The sequence below is a fragment of the Pongo abelii genome, chromosome 16 (genome assembly GCF_028885655.2).
Source record: "Pongo abelii isolate AG06213 chromosome 16, NHGRI_mPonAbe1-v2.0_pri, whole genome shotgun sequence".
Lineage (NCBI taxonomy): Eukaryota > Metazoa > Chordata > Mammalia > Primates > Hominidae > Pongo > Pongo abelii.
Genome location: NC_072001.2, coordinates 86,048,785 through 86,070,887, shown reverse-complemented (window position 1 = coordinate 86,070,887; position 22,103 = coordinate 86,048,785). Strand labels below are relative to the sequence as shown.

The window sequence follows — 22,103 nt, the reverse complement described above, 5'->3', positions numbered from 1 at the left end:
AATATCAGTTGCTGCATGTTTTATTTTCTTTCAGATTAATGCATAGTAAGAACATTACTTATCCTGTAATTTTCTGTTATGTATTATGTGTTGTTTATGTTATTCCTTAAGCTCGAGATGCAGCTGACATGAGTCCCTTCTCTGAAGTGTTTTCTTGTGTATCATGCTCCTCTTTAGTCTATAAGGAACTCTCTTGGCCCACACATGGGAATGGATTTGAGCTAGATGGTGATTCCCAATTGAAGGGCACTGGCAAAGCCATCAATGGCCCAGCCCCAAGCTTAGAAAATTTCTTAAACACAAGTTGCACTGGACAACTGCTTCTTAGAGCAAACTCAAACTGCCTGGAAAGATTAGAGATGCTTCTAAACTAAAACTAAGCTAAAGAATAAAAACATCTTTGAATGCTATTAGAGGACACTGGTGTACATCTCCTTTAGGAGGAAAAATTCTACAACTGTGGATGGCACCTGACATCCCACCAGGCAGCTGGGTACATGTAGGTTATACAAAAGACTCTTAAACAATAAATGCAGAAGCAAATAAATCAAGTTTAACACATTCCCAAATGAATCTAGTCATGTGGATGACTAAAGGAGAGTTTTTCCCAGGAATGCAAATTTTTTAACACTTAAAAATATCTACTTTAAACAGATCATCACAGGTTGAATCCTCTCTGGAAGGATGTTTTTGTTGGTTTGTTTCTGTTTTTTTGTTTTTTCTTTTTTTTTTTTTTTTTTTTGACACACAACCTCACTCTGTTGCCCAGGTTGGAGGGCAGTGGTGTGATCTCAGCTCACTGCAATCTCTGCCTCTCAGGTTCAAACGATTCTCCTACCTCAGCCTCCCAAATAGCTGGGATTACAGGTACAAGCCACCATGCCTGGCTATTTTTTTTTTTTTTTTTTTTTTTTGCATTTTTAGTAGAGACGGGGTTTCACCATGTTGCCCAGGCTGGTCTCGAACTCCTGACCTCAAGTAATCCACCCACCTCAGCCTCCCAAAGTGTTGGGATTACAGGCACGAGCCACGGCATCCGGCCCTGGAAGGAGTTTTTGTGTAGTATATTAGTTTTCAACATATGTGGAAGGGAGGAAGCAAGCAGGATTAGACAGAGGGCAAAGGAGAACTGTGATGCAGGCCCACAAAGGCTCACCAAGCCCCCTTGAAACATATGTGACTCATTACAGTTTCCCCAGGCTGACCCACAGTGGCCAGGCCTTCATGCCCCTGCCTGCTGCAGTCACTGGTTGTGGGCCTCTCTGGAAGGGGCATATGTGCTCTTGGGTGGGTGGAGACAGATTGTGAAGGGACTAACAACCAGAGGCTACCAGGAGCAGAGACATCGAGTTCCTCCTTGAAGGTTGATTTGGGTGGAGCATCTCCATCTCTACCACAGAGATTTAAGGAGATAAAATTTAGGATCGTCTTAATAGAGGTAGACAAAGCATTTGATAAACTTCAACACAAAAATGATATGAAAACCTCTTGGCAAACCAGTAATAGAAGGGATAATCCCTACCTTGATTTGCCTGTCAGAAACCTATTGTAAGCATCATATTCACTTTAATGGTGAGACTCAAACAGTCCCATTAAAGTCAGGAAAAAAACATACGATGCCCTTTATCACTACATCTGTTCAACACTGTGTTAGCACTAGCCAGTGCAATAAGATAAAATAAATAGAAAAATTAGAACTAGAAAATTAGAAACCAAGACTAGATAACTAGAAAAATTATAGAAAACTAGAAATATAAAAACTAGAAAATAACTAGAAAAATTTGTTCTTATTTATAGATAATATAATTATCCTCATTTAAAAGCAAAGCAAATGAACAAAGTTTTGGATCTCTACATTCAGAATAATTTCAATAAAAAAAGCAATCCTGTAGGGATTGCTAGAACAAACTGATCCTATAATTAATATGAAAACGCATATGGCTGAGAATAGCTCAAACATTTTTTAAGAATAACAAGGTGGGTGAGATTTGCTCTATCAAATATAAAGACTTAGCATAAAGCTTGAGGGCTTACAGCAGTGTAAGAGGGATAGACAAATAAATGGAATAGAATGTGGAGCCCACAGCAGATTCAAGCATGCAGTATATGGAAACTAAAATTTAATAGCAGTAGAGTTAAAAACCAATAAAGGACAGACTATTAAGTAAATTATTACAGGATAATTGTTTATAAATATAAAAAACTCAACCAAAAATAAGTTCTAACTGATTTAAGTGCCTAAAATATGAACATATTTTTAAAAATCATAAAATATAAGAGATGTCTTTATGACTTTGGAATGGAAAAGATACAAAAAATACAAGTCATAAAGTAAAACATCTATTATATAGTGATGATGAGGTTGCACAACTCTGTGAATATATTAGAACCACAGAGTTATACTTTTAAAGGGTGAATTTTTTGGTATATGAATTATATTTCAATAAGCTGTTATAAAAAACATTGACACACTTTGTTGTTAAGATATAAAAGTTCTGATCCCTGAAAGACATTGTCAATAAATTTAAAAGTCAAGCCACATTTCTGGCAGAAAATATTTGTTATATAGTACCAGAATATAGAAATAGCTTCTCTGAGTCAATACAAATAACAAACCACTCAATATAAAAATGAGCAGTCCGGGCACGGTGGCTCATGCCTGTAATCTCAGCACTTTGGGAGGCTGAGGCAGGTGGATCATGAGGTCAGGAAATCGAGACCATCCTGGCTAACATGGTGAAACCCTGTCTCTACTAAAAATACAAAAAATTAGCTGGGCGTGGTGGTGGGTGCCTGCAGTCCTAGCTACTTGGGAGGCTGAGGCAGGAGAATGGCATGAACCCAGGAGGAGGAGGTTGCAGTGAGCAGAGATTGCACCACTGCACTCCAGCCTGGGCAACAGAGTGAGACTCTGCCTCAAAATAAAATAAAAAAAAAAGCAAAAGATATGAACAGGCAATTGTCAGAAAGTGAAACCCTAATGGCCAATAATGGCATATGAAAATGTTCTCATTTCCACACTGGTAAGGAAAATGTCCTCACTGCTAAGGAAATTAAAATAGAAGTGAGATTCCATTTCATATCTATTGGGCAAAACTTAAAGAATTTGGCACTACCAAGGGTTGGCAAGAACATGGAGAAATAGGACGTCATACACTGCTGGTCACAGTGTATATGTAGTGAACCAATTTAGAGAACAATTTTGTAAAATCTGATCAAGTCAAAGATGCTCAAACCAGACATTTCACTTGTGGATATAGCCCTGTTTTTGCAAAGAGACAGTTTCACCAGTGCATTGTAACATTGTTTGTAATAGCAGAGAGAGAGAAGGATACATACCAATGTCAGGATTGTTGGTACTCCTGGGAGAGAAAAGAAGAAAAGTTTGGAGATAGAACTTTAGCTCTAGCTGTAATCTTTTATTGCTTAAAAAAGGTCTGAAGTGGCTGGGCACAGTGGCTCACACCTGTAATCCCAGCACTTTGGGAAGTCGAGGCAGGTGGATCACCTGAGGTCAGAAGTTTGAGACCAGCCTGGCCAATATGATGAAACCCTGTCTCTACTAAAAATACAAAAAATTAGCCAGATGTGGTGGCACATGCCTGTAGTCCCAGCTACTCGGGAGGCTGAGGCAGGAGAATCACTTGAACCTGAGAGGCAGAGGTTGCAGTGAGCTGAGATTGTGCCATTGCACTCCAGCCCGGGCAACAAGAATAAGACTCCATCTCAAAAAAAAAAAAAAAAAAAAAAGCAAATATTAATGTCCATTAATTTTGAAGCAAATATAGCAACTATTAATGTCCATTAATTTTGGAGAATGGACTTTTTTTTTGACATGTGGTTATCAGTTATATTGTTTTGTTGTTGTTGTTGTTCTCCTCCTAGCCCTGTTTCCTGTAAGATCTTGGACCTATCACATAGTTTCCTTGCTCCTTGGTTTTCAGTTATAAAATGAGGAGTTATGATGGGATGAACAGGAAGACTGTTTCCAGTCCTGAAATTCTGTCTTGGACTGTTGGTCCTTTGCAGGAATCTGGGACAAAATAAACGTAAATGTAGAAAAAGTGCTTGAACTAAGATACCTGGCCAGTCAGGACTTAGAACTGAGTGCCAAGAGTCCTCACCTAATATTGGGAGGGAATCCAGGGAAAAAAAAAAAAAAAAAAACTCTCTCAAAATACGTAGACACAATGTCCTTTACAAAGGAGTTCTTGGAGCTGCAATATCAGCCCATGAAAAATCCAGTTACCTATATGATGACTTGAAAACTATAGTTGTAGTAAAAAGAAAGGAACTAAATAGACTGGGTGCACAGTGGCTGACGCCTGTAATCCCAGCACTTCGGGAAGCCAAGGTGGGCGGATCACCTGAGGTCAGGGGTTGACCAGCCTGGCCAACATGGTAAAACTGCGTCTCCACTAAAAATACAAAAATTAGCCGGGCATAGTGGTGCATGCCTGTAATCCCAGTTACTCGGGAGGCTGAGGTACAAGAATTGCTTGAACTCGAGAGGCGGAGGTTGCAGTGAGCCGAGATAGTGCCACTGCACTCCAGCCTGGGCGACAGAGCGAGACTCCATTTCGAAAAAAGGAAAAAAAGAAAGAAAGGAATCAAATAATGTAAGAGTCTGTAAATCAATGAAACCAGAATTTGATAAATTTGAAAAAGCCTCTTACTTATGTAAAAGCTAATGTTGAAGGTAAAACAAGTTCACTGGGTGAAAGTAAGTAGAAAGGATACTTTGAGGGGATTTGAACAGCCTTAGATGGAAATGACTCAGGTCTTGTTCATGTCCTCATGGCCTCAGAACGCACAGCTCTTTCTGGATGTCTGGATGCCAGCCACAGCCCTGTGTTTACCAGCCTTGATCAGGCCCCTTCTTGCCTCCAAAAAGGGATGAAGAATAAACAGGGAAAGAGATTTTCCCTGAGATAACTAGGTAAGATCTTACTGAAATAAAATCTTGAGAATTAAATATGGAAGGACCTTAGGAATCCATGAGTTCAGCCCTGTTTTGCACACAAGGTCCCCAGAGAAGAGGCTTGACCAAAGTAACAGGCCTAGACAATGGCAAGGCCAAGTTCCAAACCCAGTTGCTGCCTCTGAAGCTAGCGCCCTTTCTGTTCTGAATGCTGCTTTTATGTATTTTCTTGTCTCATAAAAAGTAACACATCTCATTATAAAATATTTGGAAAGCATAGCAAAGTATCATGAGGCAAAAAAAATTCCCATAATCCTGTCAAAGACACAACCATTATTTCTATTTTGTTATATTCCTGTAACCCTTTCTCTATATCTAAGTCATGGAATTTTCTCATGTTATTAAAAATTCATAAATATCATTTAATAGCCGCACCAGTGTATCATTGTGTGAATGTAGCATAATTAAACCCTTCTCTTGTTTTTGGGAGCTTAAACTATTTGTACTTCTTTACAGTTCCATACAGCAGTGTAAGAAACCTTCTTATGCATATAACTTTTTGTGTCATTTGGATTATTTTTTTAAAAAAGAGTAACAGGAATGGAATTGTAAGGTCACAGGACATTCAACATTTTTGTAACTACATAGGGCATTAAAATTAAAATGTCTAGAACTCTAAATATATTATCGCCAAATTGCCAGCTAGGAAGTCTGAATCTAGTAGTGGGGTAGTTTTAAACCCTACCTGCCCCCTGTCATTGTTCTGCTGCTCATTGATAGGAGAGAATGAGAAAAGGTAGGTAGAAGTTACAGTTTCCTGATTAATCCCACACAGTGCATGCACAAACAGGTGATGGGAAGTGAGCATCTCACTGGGTCAAAGCAGGGCACTTGGTGCTCCAAGAGGTATGTGGAGGCAAGGAGGCCCTTTCATATCTGTGGGAGGATGGTCAGTTTCAGAAGAAACATATCACATAAACTTAAAAGGATTTTCTTAATCAGGGGATTTTTTTAAGGGATAAAATGCTGTGGAATATACCTAAGAATTTTATTGATGTCTAGGTGAATTATTAACTTTCTTTACTGGGTTTAACAATTACCCTTTCAGGGGAGGATCTTGAGAAAATATTTGTGGTGCAGCAGGATTGTGTGGTTAAATTCCTAAACATGGTCTCATTGCTCTGACAATTATTTTCCCCTATCAGCTGCTAGTTTATATTATATAGGGTGGAATTTAATGGTAGTGATTCTCATATGTCTTTAAGTCATAAATCCCTTTGGCCAAAAAAAAAAAAGAACTATCTCTCCAGAAAAATGTATTTACCCACCAATTTTTGCATATACTTTTCAGAAGACTTAAAAAGAAATCTAAGATTATCTGCTTGCTCTTGTTTTATGAACTGGACATTTTGGTGCTTTTGACTATATTTATTTTCCCTGATCTGTGGTTTTTGAAATATATCCTCTCTTCTATACTGTTATCTCTTTTTAAAATTCATATGCAATCTTTGAAATAGCTAAAATTGTCATTTTAAAATGTATATTTAAAATGTCTTTCCCTACTCAAAAAGGCTCCCCCTTCCCCTTTTTTCCTTCCTCTGTCTATGATACAGAAATCTTCCCACTATCCTCCTCTCTTAACCCTATGTTCAGTCAAACAGCCAGTCATAGATGGTTGGAGATTCCATCCATCTTTTCTTCCCTTCAACAAGCATTCACTAAGCATTTACTAAGCCCAATCTAGTTCCTTAGCATGCAGAGATGAATACAATCTGGTTTCTGCAGCTATGTAGACAAAGGAATTATGATATGATGTCATACTGCAAAAATAGAAGTGTTTGTGAAATGTATCAGACACATTAAGGAGAGACTAATTAAGGCTTCTAACTAAGGAGTCAGAAAAGGTTTATTAAAAAGATGAATTGCAACCAGCCCACTTGTAACAAAAAGGAAGGGCATTTTAATCAAAACAGCATATATGCAAAAGCATAGAAACATGAAAGCACCCTGCCTACTTGCAACATCACAAGCAGATCTGTGTGACTTAAAGCAGAGGATGTGAATGGGAGTGGGAAGAGGTGGGTTTGGAAGTGTAAGTGTGGACCAGAACGTGAAGGGCTTTAATGTCATGCTGAAACCGATGGACTTCATTTTATGGCCGAGAGGAGACAAGAAACATTTTGAGCAGGGTAATGGTGTGAACCAATCTGTATTTCAAAATGGATGAAAAATTAGAGGAGAAAGAAGTTGCAGAAAGCCGTAAATTGAACGCAACTAAATTGCGTCAGTGGTCATTGATTGGATTATTGGACCCCAAAAAGCCTGCCAGTCACTCAAGATATTAAACTGACATTACATGTATCTGATTTATCCAGGAGTGAGCAGACATATCTGGCATTTAGCAATGGATGTGTCATTCATTGAGGGTGTGAGACACAGGTGTCCCTAGGCTAGGGCTAGGGTGTTGGCAAGTGGAATCATGCATGGAGGGCAGCCATATTGCAAAGAGCTGAGGAGTATGTGCTAATAGGCAGCATGTCAATAAATAACATGTTGGAAAACCATCAAAGCTCATCATCAAAAATAACAATAACTTGAGCACCTAATGTGTGTTGGCTTCAACAGCATACAAAGTGGATATTATCTTTGTTTTGCAGATAAGGAAGCAAACTCAGATACGCACAGTTACTTGTCTTTGTTTATATACCTAATGAGTGTGTATACCAAGATTTAAACCCAATTCTGTGTGACTCCAAAGGAGCTAGACAGAGAATGAAACTGTGTTTGAGACAGCAGAATAGGCACCACGCAGGAGGTCTGACCAGAGAGAAGACTGTCAAAGCGAGGTGTGAGGCAGAACCTAGGAAGTGCTGCAGGCTGGTGACAGAGTGTCATAGGCTTAGGGGTGGGCAACAGGCTCAACCTCCAGGGCCCAACCTCACCTGAGGACTGCCCCATGGTATGAGATCCAGGGAGAGTACACTGGGAGCCTGGCCTCTTGCCGGGCCACAAGATGCCAGCCAGTATCAGGCCAAAGGTTGGCCCATTGTGCTCAGCCAGGCACATGACCTTGACACTTGCTTCTACCATCACTGCAGCAGTGGGAAAGAATGTGGCAAATTATGCACTGTCTGGTAGTGACTATGGACTCCCTCACCTCACCCTTAATATACTTGCCCCAAATCTCTTTGGACTTGTATTTGGATTATTGATTTAGCAGATTAAAAAGACTCATTTATAAAACAATTATCTGTTCTTTAAAGATTCACTGAAGCTCTATTTTGAGTGCTTCTTGAAAAAATGATTTTCTTTGCATCTTTTATCAATCTCAATTTCTTATGTGGTAAAAACATGGGTCTGTATACAATCAAGAAGTAGAAAGAAATCTAGAATAAGGTAGCTGGATATGCAATACAAAAAAACAGGAGGGGCTCTTCAAACACCTATCAAATTTCAGACTTCTTTGCAAAAAACCTTGTGCTTAGGCTTATGGGTCTGCATGTATTGAGTGTCGCCATGTCTTGAAGCATTCAAGTACAGACTTGGTGGTCCAGTCCTATTGTTAACAACGCTGCTTTCATCCCCAAAATCTATACCCCACCCCTGTATTCAGTGCCACCAGTACATTTCTCTGTCCTGAAAACTCCACAGACACTCAGCCCCATGTTAATGTTTACCCTATCACATGGTAACAACAGACTGACCCATAAGGCCCCATGTACTGTCATCATGTAGTTCCACATTGTGTGCCCACCCATTCCCTATCCTCCAAACAACCACGCACCTTTCTTCCATGCACCATCATTAGACCAATGGCTAAACCAATGGTTTTCAGACTATAGATTCCATGGAGCCTTGTCAAGGACCCAGCCTTCCCCTTCTACCCTACCTATTCCCCGTCCCCCAACATATAACTCAACCAAAAGACCTCTTTGCTTTGCAATTTTATGAATTGGACTTTCTTATAAAAAAAATTGTTTAAGAACTTGTTCTGCTACTACTACTACTACTACTAATAATAATGTTTGAAAGTCATGGATTCCTGTGACCATGGCAGATTCCTACTGCCAAAAGAACATATGAACACTCCGTAATGATACCTTATTTCACATTTCAACTCCATAATCTCTCTTTTTTCTTTCTTCTTTTTTTTCTTAGAGACAGTGCTTCATTTTTGCCCAAGCTGGAGTGCAGTGGCATGATCATAGCTCACTGCAGCCTCAAACTCCTGTGCTCAAGCGATCCTCCTGCCTTAGCCCTTTGAGACTACAGCCATGCACCACCACAACTAATTTTTTTTTTCTTGTAGAGACAGAGGTCTCACTGTGCTGCCAAGGCTGGTTTAGAACTCCTGGCCTCAAGCAACCTCCTACCTCGGCCTCCCAAAGTGCTGAGATTACAGGTGGGAGCCATGGTGCCTGGCCTCCCATTGTTTCTTGGTTACCATATTTCTGATATTAAGACTCATTTAGCTCCCCTAAGTTTTAACATTAATAAAATGGTCCTGGCTTGGTCCTGTTGAGCCTGTGAGATGGTGCACTAGACACCGGCACAATCCACAGGGCAGGAGCCTTGTGTCCTCCTCTGCTCTTGGACTGAAGCTCTTTCCTCAGTGATCTTCTGAAGTCCAGGCTTCTGAAGAACTGAGTTGCTTCAATTCCATGTGTCTCTGAGTGGCACCTCCTGGCTGGCCTGTGTTCTCTTGGCTCCTTGTATTGGTGTCACAGCAGGAGCCAGAGTGGCTAGTCCGGAGTTTCCCAAACCTGTATGAGATTTGATAGCGATTGGGAAGCTTTTCATACCAGGCAGTAAAAGTGAAGGGTTTTGAATGCCCTATACCATTTAAATCTACTTATACTTAAGAAATGCCTTTGCTTGCTCTCTGCCCTCCAGGACTCTCTGCTTTTGGCTCTGTGTGCTGAGACCCCCAGGCAGCAGCAGAGAGCACAGGACAAGTGTGCAGCATGGAACAGCATCCATTATAAAACACAGGGAACCATCAGAAGCCCCTGAATGACCCACTAGTTCATTCTGGCTGCTATGACCTAACTATGCCTTCACAGCAAGACAGAGAGGCCCACAGCACCCACACAGGGTGGGGACTGAGGGAAAGGGAATTTTGTTGGAATTCAACCCCTAGAAATAAGAAAGCATGCAAGCTTCTGAGTACAGTCTGAGAAAACCATGCAGGACCTTGTTAATGGAAGAAAAACACTCCTTTATGGGAAGAGCCCCATAGGACCTGTGTAGAATTTTGGCCTCTCTAGTAACATCCCAACTTATATAACCCTGTTTTTTTTCTTTTCATTCATTTATTTCCCCTAGTTATTAATTCAATACCCAGTTATTCATTTTGATGACTGACGCATACTACAGTCAGGTCATTTTATTATTTTGGTTAATGTCAGTTCAGGCCTGGACACCACAACATCTCCCCAGCCCTGCCCTGAGAGATTCTGATTTAATTCATCAGCAGTATGTCCTGAGAACCAAGGAATTTTAAAGCTTCGCCAGAAGATTAATGTACAGCCAAGGTTAAGAACCACTGATTTAGCCAGTAAATGGGGCCAAAGAGGTCCCTGGAAATTATCTCAAATATCCTCTCAAAATGAGAGACTCTTCCTCAGGAATTAGTGGGTAACCAGAGGTCGACTAGAACCAGGAGTAAACCAGGAGTGAACCAGGAGTGAGTAATCAGGAGTAAACTAGAATTAACCAGGAGTGAGTAACCAGGAGTAAACTCAAACTAGGAGTGAACCAGGAGTGGGTAACTGGGAGTGAACTAGAAGCAGGGGCTAAATGGTAGAACCCAGCTCCATGCTCTGGGCTTATGCTGAAGGTAGAATCAGGCATGCCAACAATTGATGCCTCAGTGTTCAAAGGTTCACACAGGAGAAATCAGCTGTCAGTGTCCAAGAGGATCAAGGAAGTGATTTTGAGATGGGTCTTTAAGAATGAGGAGAAATGTTCCAGGTGGTGAAAGGGAATAGCAAATGATCTGTAATGGAGAGAACAGCACGTAAAACATAGCTTTACAGCCAGTGTGGTGTGTTTGGAGAACAGTGCAGTTCCTGGGCTGGAGGATAGCTGTTCTTAGCAGTGACTCCCCTAAATTGAAAAGGCTTTTGTGCTTTTCTCCTCCAAGAACAGGAAAAGCTATAGAGCTAGGAAAACTGACTCTTACTCCCTACCATTCCTGAGGAGAAAAGACCCCCCAGAAATAGAGCGAGAGGTGCAGCTCAGAAGAACCAAAGGCAAGAGTCAGTGGTTTGAGGAAAGAGGAAATGGAGTCCTGGGGAATCAACATGGCCTTGAGATGTCACCCCAAGACACCAGCAGCCCACACATAGTCCTCTGGGGTTTTGCTGGTGACAGCAGTGGAATCCACTTGGAGATTTTGGTGCATGATCTCCAAATAACTAATATTTTTAACTGGCTAATAGTTATTTGTTCATCTACATCCCAATGTTATATTGATAGATTACCAGAATTTCTGATTATCAGGAAGGGCCTCAGGAATGTCCATGGTTCTCCCTTTTGAGCTGTTGTTTAGGAGTTCCTCCTGTCCCCTTTACTGGAATCAGTAGTTTATACCACTTGCATAGCTCCAGCACGTATTGCTATGCTTGATTTGCACCAACTCTTTCTTCTTCTTCAAGGAACTGCTGAAGGTTTTTGGTTTTGATATAATAATTTTCACTGGCACTTTCTAGCCTATAAATAAGACCCTGGAGGACAATATCCAGCAGTGAACTGTGTGGTGCTCATGAGATATGTCTGGTAGCGTTAAAGAACTGCCCAGGCTCGCACAAAGCAGAAGCCCAGGGTACGTGAGAGATCAGAATGAACACACCAGGAAGAGGACTTGTTGACACCCTTCTCCATGTCAGAAGAAACACAGTTCAAAAACCTTTAGGGAAAGACTTTTAATGATGGAGTTGGGTATAGATACTATGACCCAGATGATTTCTAAATCCTCAAAAATCAAATTGATTGGGGAACAGATTATGTCAATCTAAACGTGAATTTACTAGAGAAAAGAAAGTACTTAAACAGCTATTCAAGAGAATTCTGTAAATAGTAAAAGCCAGAGCCCTCTATTTGGAGACACTTCTGGATATGGCATCAATGATGGGTAGTCCGTTGTATCCAAAAAGCATACATAACGTATTTTTCAAAAAGAACAAAAGGGTATGCAGTTAACTCAGAAGAGGAACGTTCCTTACAAAATTTACTATGCTGCACAGATTGGCCCTGCAGTTAAGAAGAGTGCATTCATTATTCTAGTAGCTTTGAGATACTTTCTCTGACACTGAACCCTTGAACTCTTATTTATTTCTTTCATTTATTAGTGATGACTCCCTTTGTCTATCCTGTGTTTGATTTGCCTTTTATAAATTGGCAACATCATTTCTTCATGATTCCCCAAAGGTAACTGATGGTAGCTTAAATCTTCATTTGTCGTATATGAAAATTAATGCAGAATTCTGAGTGAGTTTTGAGTAGCTGGAAGAAACAAACATAAGAAAAAAATATAGGTATAATATATATTTATTTAAAGATCCAGCATTTCAGGGCAATCTGAATAGGCCAGGGATTTATAGTGTGGAATATTTCATGGGCCTTTCAAGGATGAAGGAAATTTGTTTTTAAACACTGACTAGTTTAAAGACACCCCCGAGGTGCAAACATTTTGCAACACATGTTTCACAGCCCCTCAGGCTCTGAACTTTTTTCCACAACATTTGTCTTCCAAAACAATTTCAGCATTGTGGAAACAGAATGTTGAATATTTCAGAGCAGCAAGTCTTGGGGGAAATAGCCTGTCTTTAAGGTTAGATAAATAAGTTTAAACTATTTCTGACATTTTATAGCTGTTGCAACAGAGCAAATGTGTTATTTTGAAACACCATAAAGAGCAGTGGTAGGAAGAAATCTGTGTGAATTTCCTCTGGCCTGTTCAGTTCTTTGAAAATGTTTACATGTGTAACGATGCTTCTAGGTGCTGAACAGACCTGTGGGGTAGGAGAGGGAGCTGGAGTTCACTATGGGACTTACGGAGTTTGAGGCGCCTGTGGGACATGTTGTACCAATGGGAGATGTCCAGGAGTCTTGAATTCAAGGGAGAGATTAAGACTGGATAGGTAGATGTGGGAGTTTTCAGCAAAGGAATTATCATTATATTTCCCAAAGTAGATGAAATGGCCCCTGGGACAGTGCGTAGTGAGAAGGAAGGACTTGGTCCTGTACTCTGGTGTGGTCCTGTGCTCTTCATTTCAAACTTCCTATTTCTGACATTTTCTTTTGGAATGTAACTTTGTCAGTTTGTTCTGAGAAGCTTGTGCTGGCATGGCTGTTTGGCCATCTTGGTTGTTTTCATACCTTAGTTTTTAGTCTAGACTCCCATGGTTACAGGGAACAGAGAACTATCTCGAACTGCCTTACGAAAAAATGGAGAAACTATTGGCTAATAAAACTGAAAAGTCCTGGAGTGTAGACACTCTGGACATAATTTTAGACACATCTGGATTCAGGAACTTAAATGATTTAATCAAGAATCCACCCCTTAGCCAGGCACAATGGTGCATACCTATAGTTCCAGTTATTCAGGAGGCTGAGATGGGAGGATCCCTTGAGCCCAGAAGTTTGAGGCTTCTGTATGCTATGATCATGCCTGTTCATAGCCACTGCACTCCAGCCCAATGAGACCCCATCACTAAAAAAAAAAAAAAAAAAAAAAAAAATCCATCTCTCTCTGGCTCTGTTTTTTTTCTGTGTTTTGAGGTGGTTGGTCGGCAAGGGTTGAGGGAAGACCATGTATGTTAGCAGATCATAAAACATCATAAGCAGTTTATTTTTTGTTCTAAGTGAGATGGAAGCCATTAGAGGATTCTAAACAAAGGAGTGTCATGATCTGAGCTACCTTTTAGAAGAAACACTATGGCTATTGTGTTGAAAATAGACTGTAAAAAATCAGAGAGTAAAAGGAAGGCAAGGGTGGAAATAGGGAGATGAGATAAGTATTCCAGGTGAGCAAAGCCATCCCTAAATTCCCTGCCCTGGACTCCACTTCCCTCTCCAGCTATCGCCTCAGTTCTTGATTTCCATTTATAGCAAAGTGCCTCAAGAGTAGTTTATACTTGCTGTCTTCAATTTCAGTTCTCTTCATTCTCTCTTGAATCCACTCCAACCAAACATTCTCCATACCATTACCTTCATAGCTATTGTCAAGGTCACCAACAGCTTACCATGTAAGTGTGAATTGCTAACTTCAGTGGTCAGGTTTGTTTGTTTGTTTTTTGAGACAGATTCTCACTCTGTTGCCCAGGCTGGAGTGCAGTGGTATGATCTTGGCTCACTGCAACCTCCACCTCCCGGGTTCAAGCAATTCTCCTGCCTCAGCCTCCCAAGAAGCTGGGATTACAGGCTAAATGTTTTTTGTAGTTTTAGTAGAGACAGGGTTTCACCATGTTACCCAGGTTGGCCTCGAATTCCTGACTGCAGGTGATCTGCCCGCCTCAGCCTCCCAAAATGCTGAGATTACAGGTGTGAGCCACCGCACCAGGCCCCGTGGTGAGTTCTTAGGCCTTACCTTACTTGCTCATTTGACTACAATAGCATTGGACAATTGTTACTCCCTCCTTCTCTGCTTTGAGGAAACCACTTTGTTTTCTACCTACCATAGTATCTGTTCCTTTGTAGCCTCCTTTGTCCCACCTCTTGTCCCTGATCTCTAAGTTGAACTACCCCAGGCCTCAGTCCTCAGACGTTTTCTCTTCTCTACATATACTCTCTCCCTGTTGATCCCATACATGCACAAGGACTCAAATATGACATCTATATGCTGGAAACTGTTAAATTTATATTTTCAGCACAGACCTTTCCCCTAAACTCTAGATTAACATATCCACATGCCTGCTCAGCGTCTCTCCGTGGATATGTAATGGTTATTTCAAACCTAACATGTTCAAAACTACTCTCCTGAGTTCTGCTCCCAAACTTACTTCTCTCATAGTGTCCCTCATCTCAGTGAATGACAAGGCAGTTATTTAATTTGCTTGAGCCACAAATCCTGGAGTCATTTTTTACTTGCTTTCCTCTCTCACACTACCCCACCCCCATGAAATTTTGTCTGCTCTGCCGTCAGAATAGGCCCAGAATCTGACCATCTCTTACCACATTCATTGCTACTACACTGGTCCAAGTCACCATCATCTCTAGGCTGGATTATCTTGACAGGTTCCTCATTGGTCTCCCTGCCTCTGCCCTTGCCCCCTGCAATCAACACAGCCATCAAAGCAGTCCTTTAGAAACACAAGTCAGCTCATGCCATTCTTCAAAATCTTTGGAATAGAAACCAAAGCCTTACAATGACCTATCAGGCTATGACCTGAGCCCCACCTGCCACTTCTCTGACCTTGTCACCTACTGCTCTTTCCCTGGCTTACATCCCTGCAGCCACATGCTCTTTTGTTTTCCTCCAAAATTGGAGGAATCTATCCTGGACCAGTCTGATGAAGCCTATGGTACTACTTCTGAAATAATATTTTCAAAGGTATAAAATAAAATATACTGCATTTAAAGAAAACCGATTATAATAAAAATATAGGTATCAAAATATTAATAAACCAAATAGGTGATCGAATAATATATGTACTTCATTACTAATGCATTAAATTCAAAATCTAGCATTGGGTCCAATAGTCACTTCCAATTTTTGAAGTAGTGTTGGCATAAAAAATATTTTGAGAGATCTGGTCACACTTGTAATATGATATGAAAATATCTGTGACTTCCATTGGTGAGAGAGTTAAAGATACTGCTACCTTGGTCTGTGGCTTTCATTCATAATTGATAGAAGTGCTACATTTTAACTAGAGTTGGTGAAAAGGTCACCGACTCCTGAATCCTATCTTTGGATCCACGTGAGTCTCATGGTCCCCAGGTTGAGAACCCTGTTTCAGGGCCAAGGTACTTGCTGTTCCCTCTGCCGGAAATGCTCTTCCTGGAGATCTCCACACAGCTTGTTTAACCTGGCTGAAGGCCTCTGGTAAACCTTGTTTCAATGTAGAATTGACAACACTGCTTACCAGCTTCTTACCGTGGAGGAATAATGAATAAGCCAATGTATCTGAAATTGTTTAGGGTCTTTCACTGTAAGAGGCTTTATGTCTTGAGAAAACCTCACTAATTTGGACTAATTGTAAGAGGCAAGTCTGAATTAATAAACATCCCTGAATTATAAAATGTTTTCAAGTCTATGAATTGCTTTTTTTAAATTTATTTTTTATTATTATTATACTTTAAGTTTTAGGGTACATGTGCACAATGTGCAGGTTAGTTACATATGTATACATGTGCCATGCTGGTGTGCTGTACCCATTAACTCGCCATTTAGCATTAGGTATATCTCCTAATGCTATCCCTCCCCCCTCCCCCCACCCCACAACAGTCCCCAGAGTGTGATGTTCCCCTTCCTGTGTCCATGTGTTCTCATTGTTCAATTCCCATCTATGAGTGAGAACATGCGGTGTTTGGTGTTTTGTCCTTGCAATAGTTTACTGAGAATGATGATTTCCAATTTCATCCATGTCCCTACAAAGGACATGAACTCATCATTTTTTATGGCTGCATAGTATTCCATGGTGTGTATGTGCCACATTTTCTTAATCCAGTCTATCATTGTTGGACATTTGGGTTGGTTCCAAGTCTTTGCTATTGTCAATAGTGCCGCAATAAACATACGTGTGCATGTGTCTTTATAGCAGCATGATTTATAGTCCTTTGGGTATATACCCAGTAATGGGATGGCTGGGTCAAATGGTATTTCTAGTTCTAGATCCCTGAGGAATCACCACACTGATTTCCACAATGGTTGAACTAGTTTACAGTCCCACCAACAGTGTAAAAGTGTTCCTATTTCTCCACATCCTCTCCAGCACTCGTTGTTTCCTGACTTTTTAATGATTGCCATTCTAACTGGTGTGAGATGGTATCTCACTGTGGTTTTGATTTGCATTTCTCTGATGGCCAGTGATGGTGAGCATTTTTTCATGTGTCTTTCGGCTGCATAAATGTCTTCTTTTGAGAAGTGTCTGTTCATATCCTTTGCCCACTTTTTGATGGGGTTGTTTGTTTTCTTCTTGTAAATTTGTTTGAGTTCATTGTAGATTCTGGATATTAGCCTTTTGTCTGATGAGTAGGTTGCGAAAATTTTCTCCCATATTGTAGGTTGCCTGTTCACTCTGATGGTAGTTTCTTTTGCTGTGCAGAAGCTCTTTAGTTTAATTAGATCCTATTTGTCAATTTTGGCTTTTGTTGCCATTGCTTTTGGTGTTTTAGACATGAAGTCCTTGCCCATGCCTATGTCCTGAATGGTAATGCCTAGGTTTTCTTCTAGGGTTTTTATGGTTTTAGGTCTAATGTTTAAGTCTTTAATCCATCTTGAATTAATTTTTGTATAAGGTGTAAGGAAGGGATCCAGTTTCAGCTTTCTACATATGGTTAGCCAGTTTTCCCAGCACCATTTATTAAATAGGGAATCCTTTCCCCATTGCTTGTTTTTCTCAGGTTTGTCAAAGATCAGATAGTTGTAGATATGCGGCATTATTTCTGATGGCTGTGTTCTGTTCCGTTGATCTATATCTCTGTTTTGGTACCAGTACCATGCTGTTTTGGTTACTGTAGCCTTGTAGTATAGTTTGAAGTCAGGTAGCGTGATGCCTCCAGCTTTGTTCTTTTGGCTTAGGATTGACTTGGCGATGTATGAACTGCTTTTAGAAATGTGCAGTCATTTAAGCGAGAATTACTTAGGGTCTTAAAGGAAACCACTTTAATTTATAAATATCGATTTATACTCACATAACAATTGTGTATATGTTGTGGAGGCCAGTGAAGTATTTGAAGGAATTTCTGAAATGATTTGCACTTTTGCCCTCAAATATGTAAGGAGATTTTTTCTCTTCCTAGCTAGTATAACCCTTCTCTAAACTAACATAGATTCCAAAATAATAGTGTCTGAGTTTATGGGGATTTTACTATACAGTCAGTGCTTTATTATCTTCGCTACTTGGAAGAGAGCGTTGGCATGAATAACCAAAAAAGTCACGCTGATGTATCTTTGGGATAGAATATGGTTTTCTTCTAGTAAATGTCTTCCCTAGTTTATTCATTTATGCATTCAGCAAACATTCACACATCTAATCTTTGCCAGGCCTATACTCATGATCTACTGTGGAGAACTGAGATTAATGCAGTAATAATGCTATAAAAGAATTCTGGTCATAGAGAGTGAATAATAAGAGTGAATTAAATAATATAAGAAAGAATAGATAGATGAATGAATGAATTGATCTCACACATATCTTAGAGCTAAAAGGGACCCCAAGAGAAAATTTAACAAGAAGTTAAATCAAAGATGTTTCTGAGCTCTATTATTAACTTTTTAAAAGTTGGGGATAGGTGATCCAGGTAATACATTCAATCAAAAAACAAGGCACTATACCATGAAAAGTCTGACTCTTGCTCCTGTTCCCATGCTTTCCCACATCTGCACTCTATGTTCCTCCTTGCAGGTATCTTCCCTATCTTTCTCTCCAGTCTACATGAGATACAGCTTCTGTGCTCCAGTGGCATCCAGTAGTTTACCTTTATTGCAGACTCTTATCTCTTTGTATTGCAATTGGCTTTTTTTATGCATGGGCCTACTCTAGATTAAGGTACATGAGGAACTTAGTTCACCATTATATCCTTAGCATTGCCACAGAGTCTTACATAGAGTAGGCACTCCATAAACATTTTTCAAGTGAATGAAATAATGGCAATAGTTGTATTGCATTCTAAAACATAAGATATGTAGCCAAAGCTGTACTCAGAATAAAATTAATAGCTTTAAATGATTTACTTTAAAATAAGCAAATTAAATGTTAAACTCAAAGACTGAGAAATTTTCTTGTAGGCTAGAAATAGAAGGAAATTTATATACCAAAAAAAGCATCATGCTTAAGAAAGAAACATTAGTAATATTCCCATTAAAGATGGAAACAAGACAAATATGCCTGCTGTCTTAGACCACTGGGGCTGCTATAAGAAAAATGCTATAGACTGAGTGGCTTATAAACAACAGAAAATTTATTTCTTACAGTTCTGGAGGATGGGAAGTCCAAGATTAAGCTTTTCATGTTGAAGGAGGTCCAAGATCAAGATGTGGTGGGGAGGGACACAAATATTCAGTCTAACGTACCTGCTATAGTGGTTATTATTCAGCATTGTTCTGGAGACACTAATACAATAAGACAAGAAAAAGAAATCAGAAGTATACATATTGGAAAGGAAGAGAAAATTGTCATTATGTGCAAATGATATAATTATTTACCTTAAAAAACAAGAAAATCAATTAGAAAAACTATTCAAAATAATAAAGTTCAGTAAGATGACTAGAAACAAGATAAATATGCAGATGCTTATAGCTTTCCTAAGTGTTGGCAATAAACAACTACAAAATACATTTTTAAAAATCTTGTTTACTGCAACAACAAAAAACTATAACATGCATAGGAATAAATATATTAAGAGATGTATAACATCTACCTATATTGTGGTTAAGAAAGGTTCTGAATCAAATTGTATTGGTATAAATCTCAGCTCCAACGTTTAATAGCTGTGACCTTTCAGAAAGCTTAAACTTTCTGTATGTGTATATGTGTAGAAGAAAATGCTAAAAAAGATATATGCACATGTGATTAGCATTCCTTCAGCTACTTAGGGCTAGCCTAGTTTTTATAACAAAATTTAAAACAAATCTCTTGGTGTATTGGTTTTCTATTGCTGCTGTAACAAATTAACACAAACTTAGAAGCTTAAAACAATACCCATATATTATGTCATCTATGTTGTGTAGGTCATCTTTGCACAGAATTGCTGAACTGAGTGTTACACTTAGAGTATCTAAGGCCAAGATCAAGGTGGTGGCATGGCTGCATTCCTTTCTGGAGGCTCTGGGAATAAATCTGCTTCCAAGCTTCTTTAGGTTATTGGCTGAATCCCTTATCATTTTAGAACTGAAGTTCCCATTTTCTTGATAGCTGTCAGCTGAATGCCACTCTCAGCTTTTAGAGGCCACCTGCACTCCCCAGCGCAGGGCCCTTTTATCTTTTAAACTAGCAATGGTGGGTTATGTTGCTCTCACACTTTGAATCTCTCTGAACTCTTCTTCTGCCTCATCTCTCCTACTTTCTCTTTCGCCATATGTTCCTGATAGCTTCTTTCCTTCTCTTCTGATTTTAAGGACTTATAGAATTACAATGGGCCCACCCAGATGTCTCCCCATTTTAAGGCCAACTGATTAGTAACCTTAATTACATCTGCAAATTCCTTCACACCAGTGCCTAGATTGACATTTGATTGAGTAATCAAAGGATGAGAATCTTGGGGCAATGTCTTTAGAATTCTCCCTACCATACTTGGATCATACAAAGCCACAGGATTAAGGACAAAAAGCCCCAAGGGCAACCATCTCAGACTCCAATTTTAAAAACTTCAAATAGTATATCTGAACATAATGAAGTTCCTACTCTTCTTTCAGATTCCTTTTACAGACGACACAGTTGAAATCTAAAGTGCTTTGCCCAAGGCTACAGAACTAATAACTTTTGAGAATGAGAACAAAGCCTCACCCCAACCCAGCTAAGATAGTGCTCCCCCTATGCATTTCCACCTCCTCTTTGAATAGAAATTTAGTCTTTTTTTTCACCTTGAGTTTTCAGGCAATACTTCAGTGCCAATATCAGTCTTAGGTTTCTACAAGTAAACTTAAGCATTTCTAGATCAACAGTTTCCTCCAAAGCCACACAATGACTTCCTTAAGAGACCTGAATAATCAGCTTGATGTAATGGACAGAACTGGACCTGAAGTCAAAAGGCTTACCAGGTTCCTCAATTGTGAGATACAGCTAACAATGACTGCCTCCCAGGAAACAGGAATAACTATGAGAACTCAAGTGTCACCATGTTCATGAAGCATGCATTTTGCCTATTGTAAGGTGTGTTGCACATGTCATGATAATAGTGGTGGCATCTTTTTTTTTAAGTCAGAAAGCCATACCATGGCTTCTCCATTCTCACTAGCCAGAGCACTGCAAGAGGAGAAAACATCCCCCAAAACAGTTGCCTAAAGCAATCTTGGCATCATCTGAAGCTATTCCAGCTCTTAAGAACCAGATGAGGTCAGGTGCAGTGGGAGGCTGAGGCGGAGGATCGCTTGAGCCCAGGAGTTCAAGACCACCCTGAGGAACATGGTGAAACCCTGTCTTTACAAAAATTACAAAAATTAGCTGGGTGTGATGGCTTGCACCTGTAGTCCCAGCTACTTGGAGGCTGAGGAAGGGAGCGTCACTTGAGCCCAGGAGGTTGCAGTGAGCCAAGATTGTGCCACTGCACTCCAGCCTAGGTGACAGAGGGAGCCTCCATCTCAAAAAGAAAAAAGGAAGAAGAAGAACCAAATGAAATTTCTCTATTCCTCTGAATCTTAAATTCCAAAGCCCAGCAAAATGCTAAGACTTCTCAAGACTTGGGGAAAGAAATTCTTTCAATTCCTCATATTCCCCTCTGTGTCCAGGCTCCTGCAATGTTGCTTACAGTCCCTGCATCTCACTGCATTGACCCAGAATTGAAACTCAGCACTTACTTTTGCTCCCTGAAGTTATCCTCTTTTACAAAGAATTATTGAACTCTGTTTCCCTGGATGTTGTATATTCTTCCTGAGGGAGGAATGTTTCATTGCATATGCACAGCAAACAACTTAAAGACCTCTAGGAGATATTTATGTTTTTCAGAGACTTCCTTGTGACAACCTACCCCTGGGAATTTCTCACTGTGTCTCTGCCTCCACATTCCCCCAGCTTCACCAACTCCTTCTTTCCAACCACACTCCCACTACCCTACCCACCTTCAAAATTCTCTCCCTTCCCAATACAGAGCAATCCTACTCTCCTTGGTTTCCATTCCATAACTTATATGTGTAAACCAGTCACGTGCCCCGTAGACCAAAGCCCTTTGCTTTAAGAGGATCCTCCATCTGCCATAGAGTAGCTTGAGAAATAGAAATAGCCATTTTTCCTATTATATATGATTAAACCCATATGCTGACTTATGGTCAAAACAGTGAATGGTATTTGTCAAGTGG

At 40.0% G+C, this 22,103-nt stretch overlaps 1 protein-coding gene across 8 annotated transcripts in view; it reads left to right on the top strand.

The window, feature by feature from the left end:
* Window positions 1-22,103, top strand: part of ADAMTSL3 (ADAMTS like 3) — a 388,590-nt gene that overhangs the window by 341,131 nt on the left and 25,356 nt on the right. The window lies entirely within an intron of this gene.